The sequence below is a fragment of the Tauraco erythrolophus genome, chromosome 19, assembly GCF_009769465.1.
Source record: "Tauraco erythrolophus isolate bTauEry1 chromosome 19, bTauEry1.pri, whole genome shotgun sequence".
Taxonomy (NCBI): Eukaryota; Metazoa; Chordata; class Aves; order Musophagiformes; family Musophagidae; genus Tauraco; species Tauraco erythrolophus.
The window spans coordinates 957899-984032 of record NC_141483.1 but is presented as its reverse complement, the minus strand read 5'-3'; positions in this window follow the sequence as shown (position 1 = coordinate 984032).

Here is a 26134-nt window from a genome sequence, read left to right as displayed (position 1 = left end):
TAATAAATTTTCTTTGAGCTTTCCATTTCCCGAGAAAGAAAGCTATGATTTTGATCATGAATATCAATAATTTGAGGGCAGAGGATTAAGAGAAAGTCTGAGGCTGCCTGCAAGGGCCTGAAGTCTCTGTCTGGTGCAGGCAGGGAGAACTGATGCAGCCATCCTGGATGTTCCCATCCTCTACCCCATCACCAGTGAAGAGGGATAGAGTTTGGTCCTGGGTGCCTATGCAGCTCCTTCAAGCTGTGCAATCTAAAATATCATGAATTAATGTTGCTGTAAGCTGAACTAAAGGGGTCTTATATTATTACTTCGTTACTGGTAAGCGTGTAACAACAATCTCATTATTTTGCTTTCAACCAGGGCCATGTCATTCCCCATCCTCCCCAGGCCATCCCATCCAGCGTTCACCAATACTGCTAGAGAAGTCCATCTCCTGGAGCATCCCTAGTGTGCCAAGAGTTCATTAAAATTAACATCAGCTCATTAAAATTAACATCAGCTGTGTGAAGGCCGTCTCAGTCAGATCTCATAAGCTCATGGTGCAGGCGACCTGGACCTCCAGGATTAAATGTATTACCTTTATCTGCTGCTGGTTAACATTATCCTTAGCTCTCATGGGACAGAGCAGCTCAGACTCTATGCAACCTGGCAGCCTCTTCCATCATCTCTCCAAACACAGCACTCATGCAATACTTTTGCTTTTTTTACTCCATCATTGCTGATTTCATCACTGCTGTCTGCTGAAGGGTTTGGTTGATTGCCAGACCTACTTTTGGTCCTGAAACATTTTTTAATCTTTCTTGGATTTTTTTGTTAACCTCGTAGCTACTGCCATCTGATAACCATCTTTAGCCTTCCTCAGCTATAGCCAAACTCTTAATATTTATTTGTCATCGTGAACCTCAGCTCCTTTCTTCCTATTTGACAGTGAAGTATTAGTAATAATAGTAATACCACTTATGATTTTTAGTGTTACATATTGCTTTTTATCCCTTAGCCTTAGTAAAAGAGTATTGCAGTGTTCAGGCTAGTATGCAGGGCTTTATCCTGTGACTCACAGTGCACATTTAAACAAAAGGTAGTGGTGAAGTGTTCAAATTCTCTGACTTTCAAATGTCAGAGGATATTTCAAAATAACATCAAAACTTACTTCTGCTGCTCTGAGTGACGAATGGCTCCCTAAGGACTTAATTCTGCCTTAGCTGATGTTTCACTTGGGAACATCCTTTTCCTGTATTTTTGGTTTGGTTTTTTTTTTTGCCCCTAAAAAACTTAAAATCTAAAAAAACCTATTCTTTCCTTTGCTCCTGGTAGCTTTTTACAATGTTAAATTTCCCAGAGAAGTGCAAACAAACAAACAAAACCTTGTCTAAATAATGAAGGAAAACCTTATTAACCTACATAGAGAGCAACCAGCCAACTCAGGGATAAAACAACTGCCCTAGTTTAGGTGTAAACATCCGGGAAAAAAAAACATTAAACCTTCTAGAAACCAAACAGGGTTTTACGTATGCGTAGGCAGTGGTAAGCAGGACAGAGCCAGAGCTGGAGAATAAAATAAGGGCCAGTTTCTGGGTGGACACTGTGGGCAAGGAGTGCTTCAGCCCCCAGATCTGGGGCTGTGATAATTGGGCAGAACTGTCATCCCCAGCTTGTCCTGGTGCCCCATTGAGCCCACTCCCCCTTCCCCTGCGGGACCACATATCCTGAGGAGCTGGAGGAAGTCAGCTTGGGTAACTGTTGGGACACAGATTTGGGAAGAATTTGTTGTTTTCTTGAAATCAAATCAGCTTTACCAAATTTCTGTGTGTTTACTCTTAAAGGCATTATTACCAGCGGGATCCTCAGTTAAGTGCAGAGGACACACAATACTTCCCAGCTCCCCGGGCCGATGCAACTATCATGATGATCTCAGAAATTAACACATTAATCTTCTGAAAACTCTTCAGAGAGCCCAAATCTCAGTGAAGATGCCCTTAGAAAGGAAGCCCCAGCCCTATGACCCACACACAGAATGTTTTGCAGAGTCTGGGATGGAGCTTGTTGTTTCCATAGCAAGATGACTGGAACCACTGCGTTCTCAAGGAAAGATGAAATTGTTACAAACAGCGGCTCCATCGATCTCCGTGCCCCAAAATGTCACACATACTGTACCTGTTTACCATCAAACTTCCCTGACAATGCCCTTCTCTGAGAAGGGTATCACATGATTCCTCTCAAATGGATATCCTCAGTGCATGCTCACAGTCATTTTTTTTCTGGCATTTTTTGTCTTCCCATCAGTAGTTTTTCCGACAAGCTCACATACACAATTTTATGACAGAGCTCTACCATGAAGACTCTTTCATACATATTCATAGCAGATTCTTGGCTTATCTCTGAGCAACATTCACACATGCCGCTTACTTGAGCTGTTGTTTTTTTAAATGCTTAACATATAAAAGTTTAATCACAAAGTTGCTTAATGTTTGTTTCTTATGAAAAGCATTATTATTGCTCAACAAAATTCTCTAGAGGTTTTTCATGTACACGGTGTTGCTTGATACGTGCTGAATTTAGATCAAGTGTACCGAGACGCAGCACTGCTAGGGTCTTGCTCACCAGGGCTTCCCAAGGTCAAATATTTGCTGAAAAGCTATTGATGGGACAATGATACGACACGAGCCAGAGGAACTGTGCACATCTTCTGGCAGCATATTGGAAGATATTTCCTTCTTATAATAATGACTAGGATGTGGAGCTAAATACAGCTTTTCTATAGCCAGAGTAGGCGTCAAGTCCTCTTCTGGAGCCCAAAGAGCAGATCAATCAAGGAATAAGCCTTTGAGTAGGTAGGAAGGGGAAGATGAGAGCAGAAGGAGCATCTCTGCAGGCTCAGGCAGCGAAGTGCTGCTCAGCGCAGCGGGCAGAGGGGAATATTTGCCTTCACAGATATTCAGCAGTGCCTTGACTCCTAGAAACCGAGCAGCCTGTTACATATGCAGACTTTTCCTTTTATTTCCAAGGAAATACAGCAACCTGGTGGCTGCTGCTAGAACTGCCGCGGTGGCCCGGGGCGCAGGTGTGAGCATCAGGAGGAGCCTGCGAGGAGCAGGAGGAGGTGGGGGGGTGGTGGCGGCTGTATCTGCAGCACGACGGAAGTCATAGCACGGGATGCTGCAGCTGCTGGGCTCTGAGAAACACGGAAAGAGACATATCCTGGGCATGCTTAACGTGGATAGGGGATTTATTGCTGTAGTGTAGGGAAGCCTGATTATAGAATGTGTCTAGCAACCCTCTGAAGGTCTCGCAGCGCCCCTGAGTGCACCCAGATCTATGTGGTTGCATCCTCTGTCAATGCCTAAAATAACCTCGCACCTTCAGAGGGAGGAATGGTCACTGTGGATTGCTGACATGAGCAAACAGGCTTAGCCAGCAGGGACCTGATTAGATGGAGGCAAAACTCAGCCAGGCCTATCATGATGCTCCACAGAGGAAACAAGGGCAGGAGAGGATTGCTCACGTTGCAGTGATATTGGGATGTTACGCAGTTACACTTATTGCAATGTAGGAGGTTCAGGTTGGACATAAGGAAAAAATTACTCCCTAGGATGATGGTGAAGTCCTGGGACAGGTCACCAGAGAGGTGAGGGAACTGTCCTTTGACAGCTGAGTAGCCCTAGATTTAACAAGACTAAGAGGCTGCAACACGATCTAGTGTTGGTTACAGACCTGCTATGAGCTCCAGGAGTCCCTTCTAGCACAGACTTCCAGGACAATGTGATCCCAGAGAGGTTCCTAAAGGTAAGAGGTTTGTTGTCAAGAAAGATGTTCTGGAGGAGTCGAAACATCATCAGAAACATGATGCACATTTCACCTCTCCTCCCAACTCCAGTATTAATTTCTGATGTCAACAGTTACCCCTCCACTGGCATGGCAGCTTGGCTGCCGGGATGAGGAAGGTTGGTGATGGCACAGGGAAGTGTTTCCAGCAGCACTTGTTTTGGATAACATCCTGGAAGAAGAACAAAAACAACCAGGAGAACAATCCCTTTTCTGGTGCTACCATCAACCCAATGATGTGCTGCCCCGTGCACAAAAACAGTCTTCAGGGTACCCTGCTGTGCCACAGACATGTAGTCTGATGGTGCTCACATTCTAGTTTCTTCTCCCACTTTCTTCCAACCATGCACACACTGGAAGTGTCTCTGTCCCATTTCTACCATGGACTGGGCAATTGCTACTCTCCAGGGGCCCCATCTATCCTATGCTTGCAGCAGCCAGCCCATGGCACCCAGCCCCTTTTTGCTTGGTCACCCAGCCACTGTCTTCAAAAGGAATATAGCATGCAGACATTAAAAAAAAAAAAAAAAAGAGTAAAACTATCATATTACAAACATGCTCTGAGATCTTAAGAAAGTGGGTGGAAGACCAAGTTTTAATAACAAAGCCAGAGATATAAATAATTAAGCAGCGATCTAGCTGTTTCCTGACATCTTGTTGGATGGTGGTACATTGCTGTCTGCTGCAGAAGTCCAGAGAGGGACTTTACAGTGCATTCAGCTGCCTGATCCCAGCATCTCAGCCATGGAACGGCTTTAATGAAAATGCCCTTTCAAAGTGAACGTGCAAATTGAACCAAGTTTCTGAGAGGAGCCAGGTCAAAGGCACTGCTCCACTGCCTGAGATGGTTGCATAATTCCTGTCAAGTCATTGCCCTCCTCCTCCCCATCTGCTTCCCCACTCCCTCTGTCCTCTGCACACCCTGTCCCAGAGTCGCCAGCATACCCCAGCCTTCCTCCCCCAGGGCTCCTATATGCAATGCTCATTTGATTACTATGTATGTGACCTCTCATGTCCTCCAGCTATTCGTGTGCTTTGGCAGAAGAGTAGGCTCAGGAGGCAGCTTCTGCCAGACATCTCTGACCTTTCCCGTGGCTTGAGCTTTAAGACATTAAAAAGCAAAGCGTTCTTTGCTAATGAGCTGGTCCTGGGATGGAAGAACAAGTCGTCTCTACTCTTCTTCCCTCCTCCTCCTCCCTCAGCCCCCAGCCAACAGCAGCTGGAGCTGTGCTGAGTTGCTGGGCGTTAGCACCGTGCCACAAGCAAGGGCTGGTGCAGATCTCAGAGTGGGTTGCCCTGCAGAGACATGATACTGTGCATGGGGTTGGCAAAGGGATAGAAATCTCAGCAGATCACTCAGAGAGTCTTTTGTTCTTTCCTTTCCAATTATAGTTGGTCACTCTCAGCTGTTCCAAACCAGAATGGCTGGGATGTCAAGGCACCTCCATGTTACTGTGATGCTCAGGAGAACGGGGCTGACTGCAGAGGTTCACCTTGTGGAAGAACTCAAATGCCTCATCTTCCTTGTGACTCTTCTTGAGGATTTTACCCCGATGTTAACAACCTCAGCCCTTCCAGAAGTGAAGACAGGCAACAGGGACCTTTGAGGATGCTGAAAGTCATTTATGAAGCAGGATGAATCACTTTTGTGTCTTGTGGCTTCCCAAACTTTTTGTGTTGTAGCACCGTATGTCCAAGTAAATCTCCCAGGCCAGCACTGTGGGCATATTTGCTGATGTTCTTTTCAGATCCGAAGTAAACAGTAGCCATTCAGCCACTAAATCCCAAAAGACTTCTCAAATTGAGAAAGCAAGTAACCCGCTCCCAAAATGTAGCAACTGACAGGCCTGAGCCCTGTAATGACTGCACCATGATGTCAATGTCAAGGACAGCAAGAACTACACAGGCTGTGATGGTGAAAGGATCTGAATGTACTACACAACATGGGTCTTTACTGACGCACACAGCTCCACCATATATCCCTGTTTGCTAGGACATTATTTTTCAGCCTCCTTTAAAAATGTGTGGCATCTCCAAAGGCATGGACCAGAAGGGCAATCGTTCTTATATTTTCCCTCCCAATACAAGTATACATGACCCACATAACCTGTACAGCCCAAGGAGTTGGGAGAAACAGGTGGCTGGTCTGCAGGTGCACATACCAAGCTAATGAGAGAGGTCTCAAGAGGAAAGGACACTGTGCCATCAGTCCCCAGAAGGAGCAGCTACATCCCAGAGAAGTGTAAGCATTGCATGGCCCTTCTGGACACTGCACCTCAGCCCATCACTCTTAAGAACTGTTTGGTTGCTGCTCCACTGCTCATGGTAGACCCTCTGAACTCTTCATGCAGACCCTAAGCAAAGCTGTGACCAGAAAACTCAGTGAAGGGGAATCTGCAGCACTTCTCCTTGGAGAGGCAGAAAGAGACCGTATTCTTCTATCTTTTCCAGCTGCTGGAAGCCAAGTATACGTCTTTCCTCCTCCTTGCTGTCAACACCTAGGAAATGCTTTGATTTCAGGCATTACTAGAATGCCTTTTTTATCTTTGACTTGCTCTTCCAAGTTGATACCTCTTAAATGATTGCGTTTTCTTGGGTTCCCTGGTACTGAAGACAAAACTCAGGACTCCTGGAAACTAATGTACACTGTTGACCAAGCTGCCATGAGGGTTTCTCCGTGGTACAAGGATTCCACAGTGCACTGGTAGATGTGGCATTCTTCCTGCAAAGACAGAGATGTGCAGAAGATAGCACATACTGTAGTACTACTGAGTCCCCAGCTACAATGGTCTGTGCTGGTGAATGTGTGGCAGAGGTGCCTGATCTTCTGTCCCAGCTGTAGTATCTGATATCTCTCCATCTTCAGCAGTGCTTTAGTTTTTCTTTAGGAGACATCTGCCCACATGATGGAGAACCTTCCTGGATGTCTGCAAACTTGCTCCTCAGAGATCATCTGCTAAGTAAAAGGTGCTCTGGGGATGAGATCTTGAAGATGTGAGGACAGTCGAATCCAAATTCTTTGGTTCAAGCCCTTCTCAGCGCTTGATACACATCTGCAACATAAGCTTTTTGCTCCTGTGCAAATATACCAACAAGCTGGCCTTGAAATTCTTGCTGCTGAGCAAACCTGAGCCAAAAGCTTGGAGGCAGTGTAGGGAAAAGCCCTCAGCTGCCTGGAAATGCCCCTTCTGCCTCCTCCCAGCCTTTTTTTGCACTTCGGTTTGCTTCTGCTGCTGGGTGAATCCATTTTATTAACAGCTCTTCATAAAGCCTGGCAGCATTTGAAAGACTGCAATGTTTGCCTCTGAATATCAATAAGCAGCTGCCTTTCCAGCCTAGGGAAGATTTGAAGGAAGAAAGAGCGAAGCTCTGAGGATCAGTGATCAATGCCAGCCCCACGGGGAGCCCGAGTTTAGGAGATTTGTTATTGAAATATTAACTGAATTCCCGCCCAGAGTGGGCTGAGCGGGAGCTCCAAGCTGCTCCTGAAGCTGGGAGGATTGTGAAGCGCCGGGTCCCCAGTCACGACGCACACTTCAACATTGGCAGCGTCCCTGGGGCATCTCCTCCCACCCACTCCCTGATGCCAGCACCCATGGCCATGGCCAGCTGGGCCCGCAACAGAAATAGATCTCTTCTTTCCATCCAGCCTGTTCTTCCAGGGGAAATGTTGGCAGAATTAGAGGTGAAATGGCCCTTCCTTCTGCAATGGAAAAGAAGAGAGGGATAGGTGCACAAATCTAGGCAATGACCAGCTTGATTTCAGGCTCCTCTTGCTTGGGCTTAGCTCCAAAGGCTCAGGAGGGTGATGGATGCATGGCAGAAGTGGGGATGGGCAGGAGTTATGTACCGAATTGTTTTTTGATGCAGTGTGTGCTTGTTTGTTTTGTAGAAAAGACCATTTCATCTTTTTTTTTTCCTTTCCACAGGAACACATTGGTTTTGATGAAATATTCATGGGAAAACGGTTTCTCTGGTCCAGGAACGAACTTTTGGGAAGTGAGTGACAGAACCGCAATAGTTTGTTGTCCAGTGCTTGGGGCATTGACATAGGACTCAAGAGACCCAAATTCTAAACCTCCAGAAGGGACTAGAGCACGGAGCTCCCACTACACAGCAAAACCCCTGCACAAGATACTTGCTTTTTGGGTTGGCTCCCCAACACATTGTTTTTGACCTGATATCCCATCCCAGACCTTGGCAGTCTTCCCAGTTCAGGTTTAACAGAGACTTTCCAGGAAGACATTTCACTTTTGACAAAAATAAACAAACAAGGCCAGCAAAAAAATATTTTATTTAGCGAATTCCCTGATCAGCCTCTTGGCTGTTTCCATCCCATCCAAAATCTGCTTCTGTTCCTGCAAATAAAGCCTGCAGGCACCTTCCTTTGGCTGCCTACAGAGCTGCTTGTGCCCGTACTTCCAAAAGGATAGAGCTGTAGCAATTAGGCATCTGGTTCTTCTGAGTTGCTGGTACCCCTGGGCTCCTGGAGGTAGGGATGCCCTGCTAAGCCTCTCTGCAGAGGAATGATTTGACCTTAGTCCTGGATTGCAGAGCCTACTTGGCCAACAGGGAACAACAACTTGGAGATGATGGAGAAGGTCCCCTCAGGAACAACCCATTGCCTGGGGCACGTCATGGGGAGCAACAAACAACTGTCCTTGCTCGCTTGTCTCTGAATACTCACTGATTTGAAGGTGCTGCTCTCCTGATTTGAAGGGCTCTGGCAACAGAAGAAGGAGGCATCGATGACACAAGTAGCATTGCTACAATGTGATGTGTCCTTAGGGAGACAGGGACAAGGAGCTACAGGTGCCAGGTGGGTCCCCAGTGTCACAAACACATCTGCAGGACTTCTTCAGGACATATCAGCTCAAACCAGTACCTGTTCCCCCCTGTGCCGGGGAGGGAGGTTCGTAGAGTGAGTGTTTGTGCCAGCTGTCTTTGTGTCACCTGGAATGATCTCAGTGTCCCACTTATCGCAGGTCCAAGGCCACATGTCTCTGCTGGAACAGGACACTGGTATGGCACCACTGGGATGTGGCACTTCTTGCTTTGCCTGTGTTGCTAGCACCACACTAGCAGAAGTGCTGTGAAAGTCTGATGTTGCCTCCTTTCCAGCTATTTATTATCTTTTTACATTTTCCTCATGTCAGACAATGAAAATCAATGCAGTCAGGTTTGTTCTTGCTGGGAGCTCCTTCCTCTTTCAGTCCCTTCAAGCTCCAAATTGTCATTTCATATGCAGAGCTGGAAAGATTTATTTCTCTATGGGCAGCTGGAATTTTACCTGAACATTGTGGAGCCCTTTCCTGACATCCAAGGAGGAGAAATAAAAATACCAAAGGCAATTTGGTGACACCTAAATGCACTGAGTTGGAAAGGGTGAGGAGCCAAAGCACTGTAATTTATAATTGCAGAATACCTCAGGGGGGAACAAGAAATGAAGGAGAAAGTAGACATAGAAATATCTAGAGATCTACATGGAGAAAATATAGAATAGAAGAGCAAGTAGTAAATGCAGAGAGAAGACTACCTCAAACGCAGTTATCAAGGGCTGGAACATGAGCAGAACTGTGGACACATTTGATTTTACAATACTCAGTGATGGGAGAACTCCCCTGTGCTCCCTGCTGCACTCAGCACTTGGTGGAAGAACTTCAACAATTCTTTCTGCCACCTTCTGCTGCTCCTGGGTCAGCCAAGGTGACAGTACAGCTGATGGAAACATCTGGAGGGTCACAAACATCTGGGTTTGGAGGAACTGGACCCGCCTTTCCTCAAACAGGCTGATGCTAACCTGACTCCCCACCAGCACAAAAAAAAAAAAAAAAAAAAAATCTATAGCAGTTTAGACTAACTATGCTTGGATAAAGAGAGGCAGCAGCAATGTCCTGCATCCCCTTCCCGCTCCAGGTCAGTCCTACTCTTCATCCAGAGCATGCACAGATCAGAAACACTGTCTGCTCCAGCTGAGTGTGCTCCACCATCAACAAAGCCACCAGACCAATGTCTCACACAGTCAGGTGAGGTACCTCTCTGCACAACATGGTTTCCCCCAGTTTTTGGAATGGTTGAAGCATCCTGGGTGGCTGAGTTGCTGTGCTCTCCCTGTTTCTAAGGACAGCCAGTGTGAAGAAACATCAAAGGGGACTTTCCAGCCTGCACTTCCTAAAACACAGCACTAGGCAACAGCAGATGGGAGCTGGTGTTATTAAATATGCATAACCTCACGGATCACAAGGTAGCACTTAGCTATCCTCTAATTAAAAGGCAGCTGCTTCCTAATACAGTGGAAAAAGCCTGCTAGAAGACACTAGAATTTCCCTGGATGACGGCTGATTGATGAGGAACCCTGTAGCTCTTTCCTTCTCAGCTCAGAGGTGCCAAAGGGACCCTTCAGTTTCTGCAGCCTCTTTCCAGAGCTGCTGAGGGTCTCTGCTCAAGAAACCCTCCAACCAGGCAGACGACAGGGATCTCACTTGATTCACTAAGCCAGTACTGAAAAGGTTAATGCTGAGAATAGGGTGGAAGCACTTTTGGACATCCATGCCAGCTACAGAGCTCCTTCCTGCACAGAAGAGCTTGGAATGAATAAAAGAAATATTGTTGCACTGAATCAGTCCCTCTAGCAATGAACACTGGCTTCCCACTGGTTATTTTCATTAATTAATTACATTTGTATTCATGGAACATGCAAGCGTCCCAATCATGGTCCAAGGTCTCAACTATGCTGGAGTCCGAACAAACAAACAAAACAAGACAGCTCCTTCTCCAAAGAGCTTCAAATATGGCAAAAAGAGACGAGGTGACCACAGCCAGTGAGCTGCAGGGCGCAGTGAGAGCATCTTGGCCTGGACAGGGCTGCGGTCTGAACACATTCTGGGACACCGCCGTGGCATTGCATGCCTCTGTGATGCCAAAGGTACCTTTTGCATCATTGCGTGTGCCTGGGATATGGGAAGCCCAACTGGATCCTCAAAGTGATATTCCCCTAGAGGACATGTTCTGATTTGTGGGCTCAGCTGGGGGAGACAGGGTTTCCCCCCAGGCTCAGCACCTCCTTTTTCCTCAATGCAGAAAGCAGGTGGTGAAGGAACCATCGCAACAGCCTTCAGGACCTTGACACATAAGTGCTGACCAGAGCCTGGGGGTGATGCCCAGAGCATCCCTCCTTGCCCTCCCACCGGTGAGCCTTCCAGAGGACAGAGCAGCTTTGAGATCCTGTGGGAAGGAACCGAATACAGGTTCTCATGCTCAGCACTATCCTCTAAGGCACTGTGGGATCAAAGAGACACTGACTCACAGTCAGCAAGATGCAGATTGCATGTTAAGTGGCTGCATACAGATCCCAAATGAAGCTTTCTCTTAAGAAGAACGGAGTCATTAGGGATGAGCCAGTTATTTATGCTACAGAAGAACAGAGACGATGCTGAGATAATATTCAGAGGTGCTTCCCATTCTAGCAATAATGAATCACAGCCTCTCCCCTGTCTCCCACTTTTTTGTCCCAGTTCCCAGACCCTAGCTGAGAACCTTTTCTGGTGGCTGGTGAAGCTGATGTGCCTCCATGCCCCCTTCCACCAGCCGTGAAACAATGCCTAAAACCCAGGCATGGGAGGAGAGGGATAGGGAGGGGGAAAAAAAAAAATTGACTTCGAATCATATATATTTTTAATGTGAAAAATTAAAAAGCAAACAAACCCTGAGTCTGTTTCAAAGTCAATGTGATGAAAAGAATTTGCAGTATAAATATACCAGGTCTTTTTTCCTGCCTTCCTATTCATACCATTTCAACTAAATCAAGGGATAAATTCTGCCCAGTATCTCCCAGCGCCACAGAGCCTTCACGGGTAATCACGGGCACCCAGGAGCGTGTGCGGTACTTCAGGTGGAGCACAGCTAAGGGCTCTGCAGGAGCAAGGCCTGATCTCAGATACGAACACCGCATGTGAGGCAGAGAGGGCTACAGTGGTTTTTGGATAATCCCTCCCAAGGATGTGAGCTACTAAAGCTGCAAATATTTGTCGAAGGTAAACAAAGAGAAAGGGGTTGCTTAAGATGAAATAATGCACAGTGAGGCGCCATCCTGGAATGAATTTAAGAGGGAAGACAGGCTGAAGCACGGATTAGAGTCTGTTGCAGAGATCAACGCCAGGGAGCAGGGCTGGGATCTCTTCAGCAGCAGCACTTAGCCCTAATGGGTATCCCGTGTGGAATATTCTGTATTTCTCTGGTAGCTTCTGTGATAACCAGGGGAGTCCTCTCCCCCTGCACATGGGGGTGTTGCCCATCTGGGGAGATGCTGTATGATGTGAAGCCAGGTCTCCCGTTTTCTCTGTTCACAGCTCCTCAGTTCAGAGGGGCTGGATAGAGATGAAAAAACGAAACAAACAACAAAAAAAAAAAGATGAGGCTGCTGCAAGGCACTGGGAGATGAGATGAAGCCTTTGAGATATCACATCATCACCATAGGACAAGAGGGAACAGTGCTAAATTCCCGGATTAAAACAAACTTTCTGACTGGTAATAGTAGCCTGGTATGCATCCCCTTGCTTTGCACAGGTGGGTGAGCTTGCACGTTTCCCTCTCCACCAGGTTCCCTTTACCCTTCCCACCAGGTTAGATTTCAGGTACACACACTAATCTCCCAGCAGTAATCCAAGATGCATCACATGTATCTTGACCAGCTTCCCTGCACCTGGAGGCAGGAGAAAAGACATGGAATTTACGAGTAATCTTTTTGTTTTTCTTCTGTGAACTGTTTTCAACATTTAGAAATCATTTGAATATTATGCAAATTGAAGTGACTTGGCTTCTAAATATCATGAAAAATGTCCACTCCAGCAGTCTGTGCCATACGGAAATTACCTCTGCTGAGATGTTGCAAAATAAATCACCATTGAGGGAAGGATGGATTGGCTAAAAGTGAACAGCTGACATGCGAGAAGAGAGGTTTGTGGTTAACTCACTCAGTCCATAGGTGACTGGACCACCTAGGACAGGTTCTGGATTGCCTCTGTGCTCTCCAGTTTAAAGAAAGGTCACGGGAAGTTGCTGGTTCACTTCCATTTCAGCAAAACATGTGACTTCAATGTACAATGCTCAGGTAAATGATTTGTCTGGAACAGCTAAATGCTGGGCAGCAAGTCAGTCTCCCTGGGAAACAAAGAGATGGTGACAGTTGAACTGCAGACTGGCGTCATGAGCACAGATGATTGTTGTCAGCCCTGCACCATCCATCTATCTATCCATGATCCATTGATCCATCCATCCATACTAAATAGGGCCTACAAGAAAGCTGGAGAGGGACTTTTGACAAGGGTGTGTAGTGATATGACAAGGGACAATGGATTTAAACTGAAAGAGGGGAGATTTAGATTAGATATTAGGAAGAAATTCTTCACTCTCTCACTCTCTCTTCTGGACCAGGTTTCCCAGAGAAGCTGTGGCTGCCCCATCCCTGGAAGTGTTCAAGGCCAGGCTGGATGGGGCTTTGAGTAGTGTAAAAACCTGGTGTAGTGGAAGGTGTCTCTGCCCATGGCAGAGGAGTTGGAACTAGATGATCTTTAAGGTTCCTTCCAACCCAAACCATCCTATGATTCTATGATCCACCCATCTACATCTGCAAACAGACAGACTGATGTTGCCCATGTGCACAGGCTAGCAGGGTAAATGAGACCAAGGAGGGAAGATGCAGATGTAAGTAGCAATAGCTATAAGGAGAGTGGGAGAGAGTGCAGAGGGACTCATGAGTCCTCATGAGCACGAATCAAGGCAGGAGCAGGAGAAATGTGAACAGCGACAGGAGTGGAAATTTGTCAGCAGGTATGGGAAGAGACACCAAACCCAGGTGAGAGGCAGGAGGTTTGGGATTAACTCTTATTTCAAGGACAAGAGAGGTTTGGATGGACAGCCCCTCTTCAGGGGCTACCTAACCCTTGGAAGAATCCCTGGTAAAAGCATCTCATGGTAGAAAAAATTTGGGAGCTCAGCACACAAGTGATGGATGGGCAGGTTTGCAGTCATCCAGTGCCAAAACTGGAAGCTGTGCAATGCTCTAAACACTGCCTTTGCCCAACAGCAGTCAGAGATATGGAAATAAAGGTGGAGCAGTGAGCAGGGCTCAAGATGAGCCAGCATCAGAGGGTGAGACAAGGTGCCCTATAGCTGTGATCCCTGGCCTCAGAGCACTGAGGTGCAAACACAACAGCAAGGGCTCCTGGCTCTGGGCAGCACTGCCAGGCTTTTCTCTAGGGCTGGCAAAGCTGTTTGAAGTTTGGAAGTGCTCAGTAAGTGCTGAGGATTATCAGGCAGGTATTTCTGTGCTCATTTGGTAATGAAAAGCTTTGCATTCCCCTGTAACTGGAAGCCCCTTTGATGCAGAGGACAACACCGATTCTCTGCTTCATTAAATCCCATTATAAACATCCCCCTGCTCTGTTTAGCAGCCGACTCCGATTGAAATTCAGTCTTCCCAACCATCAGTGGAACTGAGCTCCCCACCACCACCCTCTCCTGCCTCCAAGTTGTGAGCTCTATTTTCTGCAGCGCCGTTTTACCTGGAAAGGCAGGGCAGGAGCCTCCCTGGGGAGCACACCTAGCCAGATGACTTTTTTCCCCCCTCTAACAGGCAGCAGGGCGCTAAGTTGACTGCAGGCAGTGAATCAGAAATTATAATTCTGTTGCTTTTCATCCCATGGGAATTCTCCTCCCTCCTGACACAGGCTGGGTGGAAACAGCCCTTTCCCAACTCCACCAAGACCCAGGGATTAGAGCAAAATAAAAAGCTAGAGAGACGCAAGAGGAGAGGGGCTCTGGAGCCTATTTTCTCTCCCTTTTCTGCCCCCACAACATCCACCAGGCAATATTGCCTTATAAGGCAGAATTTCTGACGCACTGGGAAGGGGAAAGGTTTATTTTGAGGTTTCCAGCAATGGTGTGAAATTCAAATCTCATTCAATAGCAGCTGACTCGCTCAAGTATTAATTGATTTTGCTGCAAGGCTCCCTCGTGCCCCCTCACTGCCTTTCCCCCTCCTTTGCATGACGTATGTGCCCACTCTATTTTGCCGTCATTTCTGAGAAGACAAAAAGCCCTGTCCCAGGACCCCAGAACCTTCCCTGATCTCCTTCTCTCTCTCCTTTCACCATCTGATTCCTCTCTTCTCCTTTATGTCTCACTTGTGCCTTCACTGCTGTTATCTTCTCTGTCCTTCTCTGTTGCCCACCTGAGATGGGATCTCTGCCTTGCATCTCGCATTTTCTCTGGAGAGTCTTGACCTTTTCTCTCCCATGTTTCTTGACTTTCCACCCTGGTCCCAGCATAACAGATAGGTCCTTCAAACCATCTTTGCTACACTGCTCACCAGAACAGAGTCTGGCCATAGGGGCAGGTCAAAGAGCGAGGAAGCCAGAGAAGACAATAAAACGAGTTGTCTGTGTCGTGGGTTAGGCCGATCCGGCAACTAAACCCCACGCAGCTCTCCTAGTCCAGTAAAATGGAGAGGAGAGAAAAATGTAATAAAAGAGCTGAGGATCGAGACAGGAACAGAGCAGCACCCACCAACCACGGTCCCGGGCAAAAGAGGCTGTTTTCTTAATGCAAAACTATTTATTAACAGCTACCTACAAAAGAGAAAAGCACACAAAAACGGTTACTTGAGAGGATAACAAGAAAACAAGGCCAGGTCTTAAAAACAACACCACTCCCCCTCCTTTGCTTCTTCTTTCCGGCTCTACCTCCTCCCCCCAGCGGCGCAGGGGGCAGGGAATGGGGGGGTGCAGGTCAGTTCATCCCGTGCTGTTACTGCCGCTTCCCTTAAAGGAAAAGGAGTCCTTACACCATTGTCCCTTAATCCAGTGGATCCCCTACTCACGGCGAAAGTGTGAATCCTGCCCGCTGGGGGGCAAATCCTTACCCCATCGGATTTGCCCCAAGTGCGGGCTTTACCAGTCCTGGGCTTTTAAGGAGCTGTAGCCACTCGCCCTGGCGTGGGTCATCAATAAACTTTAAATGCGCTTCGGCGTGGGTCGTCATGCCGACCTTAAATGCGTCTCCGTACAGACTTAAAATGCGTAAATGTGAAATGCGTAAATGTGTCTCTACCTGTGCCCATGATTCACAATAGTCTCAGGCTCAGGCATCTCTTCCCGACGTGGGTCATCCACTGGTTGCGAGTGGGTCTCTGCTTGCTCCACCGAGGACTGTTAGAAAGGGGCCGCTCACAAGGGGGGCTCAGCCGCGGCACACGTTGTTCCGTTCCATCTTCACTGACCTCTTATCTGTGTGGCCGTTTCTCTTAGATTTCAGTCCTTTCTGGGTGAACTCGGCCCGGTGGGCGCCCCGGCAGCGGGGCTCTCCCCGAGTTCCCCAAGCGGCTCCGCCGCCGCCATCCTCGACGGGGCGGGCACCGGCCCGGCCGGCAGCCGGGAGCGGGGCCCGTGCCCCCCTCCCTTCTCCTTGCCCCTGGGCACAGGCACACACCTTTCCGGTTCCTTTGTCCGACGTCAATAGGGCAATTCGCAGAGGCGCCGATTGGCTCAAGCCCCGAGGGGGATGGGAGTCCGGTGTGATGGGCAGCTTCTGCCACCCGGACCTCCCCCCCCACTTCAAACCATAACAGTCTGGTAACTCATAAAGTCACAACGAGGCTTACTCTGTGGTTGTATTGTCTCCAAACACCTCATTTATCTCCTCTGCTATGAAGACAGGCTGAGAGAGTTGGGGTTGTTCAGTCTGGAGAAGAGAAGGCTCCGAGGAGACCTTCTAGTACCTAAAGGGCCTACAGGAAAGCTGGAGAGGGGCTTTGGACAAGGGTGTGTAGTGACAGGACAAGGGGCAATGGCTTTAAACTGAAAGAGGGGAGATTTCGATGAGATCTAAGGAAGAAATTCTTCACTGTGAGGGTGGTGAGGCACTGGACAAGGTTGCCCAGAGAAGTTGTGGCTGCTCCATCCCTGGCAGTGTTCAAGGACAGGTTGGATGAGGCTTTGAGCAACCTGGTGTAGTGGAAGGTGTCCCTGCCCGTGGCACAGGGGTTGGAAAAAGATGATCTTGAAGGTCCCTTCCAACCCAAACCATCCTATGATTCTATGATTCTATGATTTGCTTCCTCCTCTTTCTTATTGACTTGTGCATTAAATAAGTTCCTGGAGATGAAGCTCCAGAGATGCTGGAGCACAGAGTGAGGCCCTACCATTGTCCACAGGTTGCTCAGCATCTGCCAAACATGTAATCATACACTCACACAGCCCTTCTCTGATGCTGGAGCATGGTGCAGCTTCTGCTGTGTGGCTTCAGCCTTGCCACGTGCAGCCTTCGCCTCCTGTGCTCGTGAGGAGAAGCTATGGGAGATCCTCCACTGTGTGTGTGTCCATCAGGACTTGCCTGGCACAAAGGTTCTCCAGGACTTTTAAGTTCTTAGACAGTATCAACTTTATAGAAAAATACATCCTAAAGAGGCATAAGCAGCTAGGGAAATCTTGCTTTCAAGGCTGGTTGAGTGATGAGTTTCCTCTGAATGAAAATGTCGATCGAAACTGATTTTAATGTTTCCCTAAGCATTTTCTATTTTTCATTAAAAAATTAAAAAGGAGGATTTATCTGAAATGTTTTTGTTGAAAGTTCAACAATCTTCACAAGGAGAAACTTGAGGGAAAAAAAAAAGAAAGAAGTAGTTTAGTAAAAAATATTCAATTCTCCATCAAAATATAGCTTAACTGGGGAAATATTAACCAGCTGTAACAATATTGGATCAGGAGGGAAATAGCTGCAGATAGAATCTTATTTCTTGGAGCTGACTTTTCATCAAAACTCTCAAGTTTTTTCTGCCTAAAAATTTCAATTGAAAATGTGATTTTATATCCCCACAGGAATCGGGTACTTTCTGAAATCAATTTGGTTTAGTCAAGAATCCAACCTTCCCCCCAGAAGCAGTCTGGGTAGAAAATGCTTGCCTTTCTCTCCACATTTCAAGTGACACCCTCTTCCCCTCCCCCCTAGATCCCTCGTCTGCACATCACAGAAATTGCTGTTGAATTTGTTCTGAAACACTTGTAGTCCCTGAAGAGGTCATTAAGTAGTTCTTGGTCTTTATCCCCTCCTAGCTGTTTTTTTCTTTTCTTTTTTTTTTTTTTTTCTTTTTTTCTCTTTCCTGAGCATGATGAAAGCCTTACCTGGGTGGACTGCAGTTGGGCACATGGACTTCCCATACTTACTAGGATTTCGAGCTATAATGAGCATAATAGTATCCCTCAAATATTGATCGTTATCCAATTAGTTGCATATTAATGGAACAGCCCTGAAGAAACTGTTTTTACTATAAATCTTTGGGCACTGTTCTCTGTACAGAATAATTGATGGCATGTTATAAATGTTTGATTGGCATGACTTTGGGATGGTGCATTACAACGCGTGAGCTGTGCTAGTTATTCCAAGTGAATGCCTGTTAAACACCAGACCACTTTACACTATGGACACCATCAAGAGAGCTGCATAAACAGGTTTTAGGCTTTTCAGAGGTTCCCCTGATCCCTGCATCAGAGTCTGTCCTGATTCTTGTAATACCAGGGCTGAGTTCCCAGGACACCAATGCAATGGACAAAGATGCCCTTAGCAGTCCCTAGGAAGAATCCACATGGATTCTCCACCTGCAACATTTCAGGTTTCCTTAACATCAAAGGGACTGTTTGCTTATTTCTTAATTTAACTTTTTCTGAGAGTAAAATCATCCCCACTTTGTGATGAAAAGGGAGGCAGGTGATGCTGAGGACACTCCGTCGACACTTTCATGCAGCCACCAAAGGCTTTACAAGGAAGCCCTGCCAAAGGCAAAGGTCTGGTCAGCTGGGAATCCCTTGCCCTGCACAGAGGGTTTTGGCCTCAGGCTTCGTGTACGGGGACTCCAACACAAATTTATAATTGGAGCATTAGGTGCTGCATGAGAAAAAAGCAAATAGCAAATGTCTATTGCACGAGGCCTTAAAAGCACTGGAGAGGTGGATTCATATAAAAGATAATGAACCGTGGTATATTTGTTACAAAGCTAAGCAGCTAATCTGACATCCCTACGAAGCGACTGCTGTGTTTGCCACTGCTGCTGACGGGGTGATGTGCTGTGTTTGCTAATGAGATTCTGTGTCAGGGTGTTTACCAGGAATCCCGTTCAGCACAGGTTCAGTCTGAGTGAGTGTCAATCCCTGCAAGACCCTGATGACTATCATGAGTACAAGCAGTAGCAGTAGTACTGTGTGGTGCCATGTGGCCCAGCCATGCACCAGGACCGTGGTGCTACATGGCGTACAAAGATAATGGCAGTGGAAACATCACAATTTGAACATCTCAGCACCTTAGTGCTGGGGTTTGCCCATGCCCTCTTGCTTTGATTTCACTGACTGCCACAGCTGCCTTGGGGCTTGGAAAGAAAAATGTCTCTTGTATTTGCAAAATTGCTCTCCTGAGCTGAGGGGCTGGCAATGGCCCTTGGGAAATTACCACTTCCACATGACCATCACCTCCCACCCAATACACTGGGACCTTAAGATGATTGTGCCTGTAAGACCTGTTGGTGATGGAGCCAAAGCAAGAACCTGCCTAGTACCAGAAAAATTGGAATTTGCTTGCTTTGCCTTCAAGCAACACAGCCACGTCCATGCAGCTGAATCACAGAAAAGGTCATCCCAGGCTGCATGGGTTGCAGGGCTGCCACATGGCTGCATACTATTTCACTGATCCTGCTTGAGGAAAGATCTGGTGACTCAAGTCTCAAGCGTATGTGTTTATCTTGGCTATGAAGAGTGGTCCTGGATGACCCAGATACATGTATTTTACTGGAGCCATCTCCAGGTAGTGAGCTGGATCCCATCTTCAGTGCTTGTGTCTCCATGGAAGTTTGGATTTGCCATGCTTTCAAGCATGACAACTCCCAGCACCTCTGCTAAAAAAAAACCAAACACAATCCACAGAAAAAAAGAAAACATTGCAATTACCATGTGCAGTTTGGACTAATCCTGCCTCAAGAAGTCCTGGTGGCAAAGAATGTTCCCCATTCAACTTCATCCCTGCTCTACCCGCTGCCATCAACTCCCTTCTTTCTAAAGCTGGAGTATTTTCTGCCCATATGAGAGAGGATGTATATCTCTGTTCATCCTTGCTACTCTTTTCTAAACCTTTTTTTTTTTTTCCTGATTCTACTATAGTCTTCTTGAAATGAGATGACCAGAAAGGTCACCTGGCCTTCAGGGTGTAAATACACCCTGGGTGTTTCACTTCATGCTGCTCTGGTCCTTATTGCTTATGCTCACCAAGTGCCCTTTGCTTCCTGCTAATCAGAGTGCACCAATGCCTTCACCACCACATCAAGCTCTTCTTGACCACCAAGAGCTCCTTCAGAGCTCGCCATTCTACTAATACGGAAAATACAGAAAGGATTAATTTCCTCCTGTGCTTTCTTTTCCTTTATCAACACTAGTATGTGCCTTGTAACTCCCAGCCCTTCTATACTGTTGAATACTGCTCCATATCTTCACAGCCAGTTTCCGATTTGACTCTTCTCAGTAGGAGCACATCATATGCAAATGCTGTCTCCCTCCGATTTGCTCCCTTTTCAGGTAGTTTAGGAATATTATACAACCCAAATCTCAGCACAGACCTTTGGGGATCTCTACTGGCAACCGGTTTCATTTATTCTTGCTCTTTATTCCTCTTCTTTAACCTATGATATGTTCCCGCTTATGCCAAGGCAGTCAGTTCTTGAGGAGCTCCTAATGAGAGAGCATGCAGGATGCATTTGGGAAATCCATGTGCGGTATATCAGGCTGGATCACCCTTCTCTGCATGCTTGTCAGTTCCTTCAAAGAGCTCAGACGAACGTCTGAAGCATTTCTTCCCACTGTACATCCATGACTGCGAATTTATTCCGCACTACAGCTTTTTCCAATTTTCCCAGTGCAGAAGTCAGACTTACTGCTCTGTGCTCCCCCAGGTTCCCCAGGAGTTCGTTTCAAACATCGGCATCTCATTTGCCACCTCCTATTCCTTTGGCACTGAGGCCAGTTTAAGCAATAGGTTACAAGCCACAGTGAGCAGCTCAGCAATTTCATATCTGAGCTCCTTTACAATGCTTGTGTGAACGCCAGCTGGTCCTGACAATTTGTCATTATTCACTTTATCGATTCAGCCTAAAATCCTCCTTACGGACGCTTCAGTCAGAGGTTGTTCCTCTGACTTGTCTCCCCCACCACTCAAAGGCCCCAGTGAAGGATGGTCTCCATACTCCAGTGAGAAGAACTAACAGGAATTTTTCTGCTGCCACTTTGCCTTAATGAGCACTTCTACACACTTTGGTCACCTGTTGGCTCCTCCAGGTCCTCAGCAAGTTTCCTGATGGTGTCTCCTTATCAGGACTATTATCCGCTGAAGGGCTGAGAAGAACTGAGGCTTTGCCTTTTCCTGCTTTTTTTCCATGTGAGCTCAAATGCCCAGCCAAGTAATAGGTTGTCCCCATGAGGGGCCATATGAAAATAGTTCCTTCAAGCTGGCCTTTGCAGCCAGCTGGGACAGCCTCAATCAGCCACGCATGAAAGAAGCAGGCTATATCATCTGCCTAGATTTCCTACCAGTCCCTGGTGACCAGGCTTGGAAATGAAGCATATGGCAGACAGGAGCTTTTTAAAGAGTTTAAGGAGTCCTATGTAGTTGTCGTTTAGTTCAGATTTTTTTTTTCCCCATAAATTCAAAAAAGCCTTGAAGAGTAAAATGTAATTCTTCCCCTAGTGCTACCCGTTCCCCTTGATGTCCCTCCTGTGACCAGTCCCTTCCAGCAGAGTCTGGAGCTACTTACCCATCCAAAACAGACATTTTCCTGGCCTCAAAATAGTACATACATCTCACTCAGAGCCAGTTTGTCTGAGGAACACTGAGGAGGGGAGTACAGCTTTTAAGCACTATATATGCAGTCCAGTCTCTGTGATGCCACAGTGTACTTGGCCCTCTATATCATCATGGTACTTCTAAAACCATCCAAAGTCTTTCAAAAGTTGGGAAAATGTCTCCCCTCTACCAGACTATATTTAAAACACAACCCTGAGCTCCTTTTCCACCCTGAACCATGCTTTTCTGGTGCACAAAAGCCTGTAACCCACCAATAAATATTATTAGAGGAGCTTTCTGCACCTGTTTATGAGCACTGAGGAGAAATGACCACCGCTCACTGCTTGCCATGACAGAGATTTCATGCTCTATCTCCTGTGAGTTCCTCCAAGCCGGGTGCTACGCACACGACACAAAGACCAGGAATAAAGGCTTTGGACTGGCATGAGCAGGATGCTGCAAGAGCTGCACCGTACTGTCATCACATGGATAGCCATTACTCAGGCTTCTCATTAATGTTTAATGAAGAGAAATGCTTGCTGAATTGCAACTGGAAAGAAACCACCTGGACTATTAAAGACACTGTCCTGAGCCTTCAGCCGGCTCCATTTCCAAGGAGATTGCCAGGGTGAGCGGGTTGCAGCAGCAGAGGTAGAGCAGGGCATAATCTCCCCACCTTGCAATCACACACATTCATACTCACACTCACATACACACACATCCCTCTCTGGCTATGCTTGATCAGCAAAACTAGGAGCTTACGGATGTCCCTGTGGCACGAAGGCAGCGCCATGCAGAAACTCATCATCACGATGATGTGCACGTACCAGGATGCTGTCAGTGGAAACCACAGTCTGAAGGTCTGGCCACAAAAGCTGTATCTAACCCTTTCCCAGGCAGAGCTGCAAAACAAAACATGTTTTGCAGTGCTTACTCCAAAAGGCTACTGAATGATGCTTTGGCCAAAGGCAGTTTTAGCTGTCCACACAGCTCACAGATGCCCTGTAACAGAGCTGAAGCAAAATGTCCTAACTCTGGGAAACTGGGCTGTGAAACAGGCTCAGCTGCAGACTTTAAAGCATTTGCCACTCCGTGGGTAAATACAGTTTTTTGTCTTGATTTTGGCTCAAAAGCATGAGAAGGGCCCTTTGGTTGGGGACAAGGGGACCTTTGCAGAATGGTGCTGAGGAACTGACAGTCAGTGCCTTCCACCTCCTGGGTTTCCAGACTCATGGCTTTAGCTACCATACAAATTTATTTGTGGGGATAAACTTCCCTTCCTGAGTTGTACACCACCACTACCTCCCCACCACAGCATTTATTCCTCTGGACAAATTTGCCATCCCCGACTTAATAAGAAACAGTCAGAGCATTAAATGCAGCCCCAGCAGCATGAGAACCTCCACACAAATCCCAAAATGTCACTTTGGAAGTTAGCACTTCATCTTTTTTAGCTGCGAAGGGTAAAGATCCTCCTCAATGCAAATTAGCACTGCAGCAAAGATGCCAAACCTTCTTTTCCTCCCCCAGTCGTGGTAAGACTCAAGATTGCCGCATGATTAAGCCCTGGCAGCTTTCCCTCCCCTCCTTTTTCTAAAACAAACATTAAATTATGAAAATAAATGTAAAAAATCCCTTATGCTACTGAAATCTGGATGCTATGGATCAAATGGACCGAAGTCAGAATATAGAAAATCAAAAGGTTACAGAGAAATATCAGCTCTTCATCCTTCATTTCACAGACTTTAAATCAGTATTAAATGATTGCATTAAGAAGGCAGAATATTAGAGAGGGAATTGGCTGAAATTGGGTAGGAATAGTTTTAGTCACTGAAAAATGCAAATGTGTTAACAACAAAATGTTTTGCAAATCCATATTTGTTTTGCAGCTTGTGCATTTATTAAAGACACTTGGGCAATGTCATATTCTTTGGTTTCCAATCATTGTGCTTTTTATAGTTTGAGGTTAATTAAAAAAAAATAAAAAAGGATGTTCCAATTTTAAATTGAAATGTTTGTGGTTTGTCAAACAAATATTCACTTTACCCAAAACAAATCCTGCTTTGAGTTTCTATTTTCCCAAAATTTTCAGTTTCAGTTTTGCTTTAGCTTGGAATAAAATTATCTGATTCTCAGAAAAAAATCTGGGTATATACGTAAGCTAGGACAGAGTTAAAGTTTTCACCAGGACCTCTCCTTTTGTATTCTCTAGCTCTTCAATTTGCATCCTAACTTTGGGGAGCTTTTGACTTTTATTACCACAATCTATTTTAGTAAATATTTAGTCAGCAAATTAGTCAGAATCCCTTCTTCCGGCTTTCTTGTTCCTTTCAAGTGCAACATCCTTTCGTGATGAAATTTACAGTAGTCAGAGCTGGGAACTAAAGGACAAGTGTAGGGGCATTCTCCATACTCAGCTACTTAGTCCTGTTAAAAGCCTTTGCCACACAGAAAAATTGCCATATTTAATATTTTGTCTTATGCTACTAATGAGCTGTGTGTTGGTTGTACCTCTGCATCTCTATCATTAAGTTCCCAGTACATTAATGCTTTCTTCACGGTCCCTCCCCAAATGTACTCACCATCTCCGTGTGCCTGGGATGGTTGTGATGGACCAGCACTCCAATGGGATGTCCTTGATCAAGCCCTTCTTCTGAGATTCATGGATGTAAAGGGAAGTCCCAGAGGAAAACAGGAGAAATCAGAGGTCTTTAAGGATGAAGCCAAATACTTTTAATGCAGATATGGAAGGGGGTGGGCACACTGTGAGACAAAAATACGTGGAAGCACTGTGCTGTGTGCTTATACACTGATGGAGACCACTGCAACTGAAAGGCGGCCAATGGACGTCACCACTGGCACTGCTCACTGCACCCTTCACTTCTCTCTCACAGGCAGTTGAGCATCTCGGGTAGGAAGGTGAGACCCCAGACTGCGGAAGATGGTCCCCATGAAAATGCTTTCACCCCACAATACAAACCCCATCTCTTCTTATAAGATTTCCATCACACAGTAAGACAGAAGAGTGCTTCCATTTCCTGGACAGACGATAATAAAAAAAAAAAAATAAGGAAGGAAGAGACTAATGACCTATTGGGTAAGCAAAGCTTCTAGAGCTAGTCCTACATTTATTGTAAGAAGAGGTTAAAACAAATATTTCTCTTTCCCAGGAGCAGACAACCTTATTCATGCTCCCAATCCTCCTGCCAAACCAGGGCTTCCAGGCAGAAAACCTATCAGTCACAGTGTGATTCAATGAATCAGGCACCAAATGGCAGAGGAAGAAGAGGAGCTTCCAAACCATGCCTACAATTGGGATATGTTTTGGGACTACAGCTCTCCGGTGCCTTTGCTCTGAGCGTCCCACTCCTTTGCCAGACTCGGCTTTGCTTTGCACAGCAGAGACCAAAGCACAGCCTGTGGGAAGGTGAGTTCCTGACCTGTACGGATGGCCACTAAGGGCATCTGCCTTTCTGAGAAAGTTTTCTTTTCTAGCGGTCTCCAGCTACACTCACTTCTTTCCTGTCTCCTTTTCCAAATTCAGTGTTTTTCCAAACTCGGTACAGCAGTTCCCCAAAATGCCAGAGCATCTGGTGAGGAAGGCACAATCCCAGTGCTGTGACTGACCATAACGGCCGCGTCTCAAGGCTGGGGAAGAATCAGAAAGCGTGCTTGAAATTCATGGATTGTACTAGCTCAGAAAAAATCCACAGCTTTTTCCAAACGAGGATGCGGGAGACCTGAGGAGACGCAGGTATAAAACTGGAGCGAGTGTTCTTTGGCTTTGAATCTGGAAAAGGTGCTGCCTGTGCTGGGGAGTGCAGCACCCAGGGATGCGTGGGGGTGAACCGCCCCCATCACACCTCCACCCAGGGGTAGGGCACTCTCCAGTGCTCTTCCAGTCCTGCACCTGGTGTTTCAGAAGTAAAGCTGGAAACTAGGGGAGAAGCAAGAAAAGGAGAAATTTATCAGCCCAAATTTATACTTCTACAGTCCAGGCGCATGAAGCCAAATTAGAGAAAAAATGCAGGTTTCAGCATGCAAGTCACTGCTTTTGCCTACTTAGATATCTCCCTGGTAGCAAGATTGATGGCTTTCTGGCAGAGATGATTTCTCACTGTTGACCGTAATGGGACTTCAGATGATTACTCAGATGGAGACATCGCTACTCTGCATCAATGTTCGGCAGATGCATCCTGCCAGGGTCCCAATCACTCTGACATGTGCCTGTACAGCAGGAGGGAGCACTCTGCCTCACGCGATTAACGGTTTGGCTTATTGGATGAGTTCAGGAGGATAAGGTCTGTCCTGTCCTTCTTGCCCCATAGCTCAGTGTAGGTTGTGTCCATCCAGCCCATAGCCCTCTCTCGAGTCACAGGAGCGCTGGGTTTCCATCCCAGCTCTATTGCAAGCCAGGTAGCCAGCTATGGAATAAAAC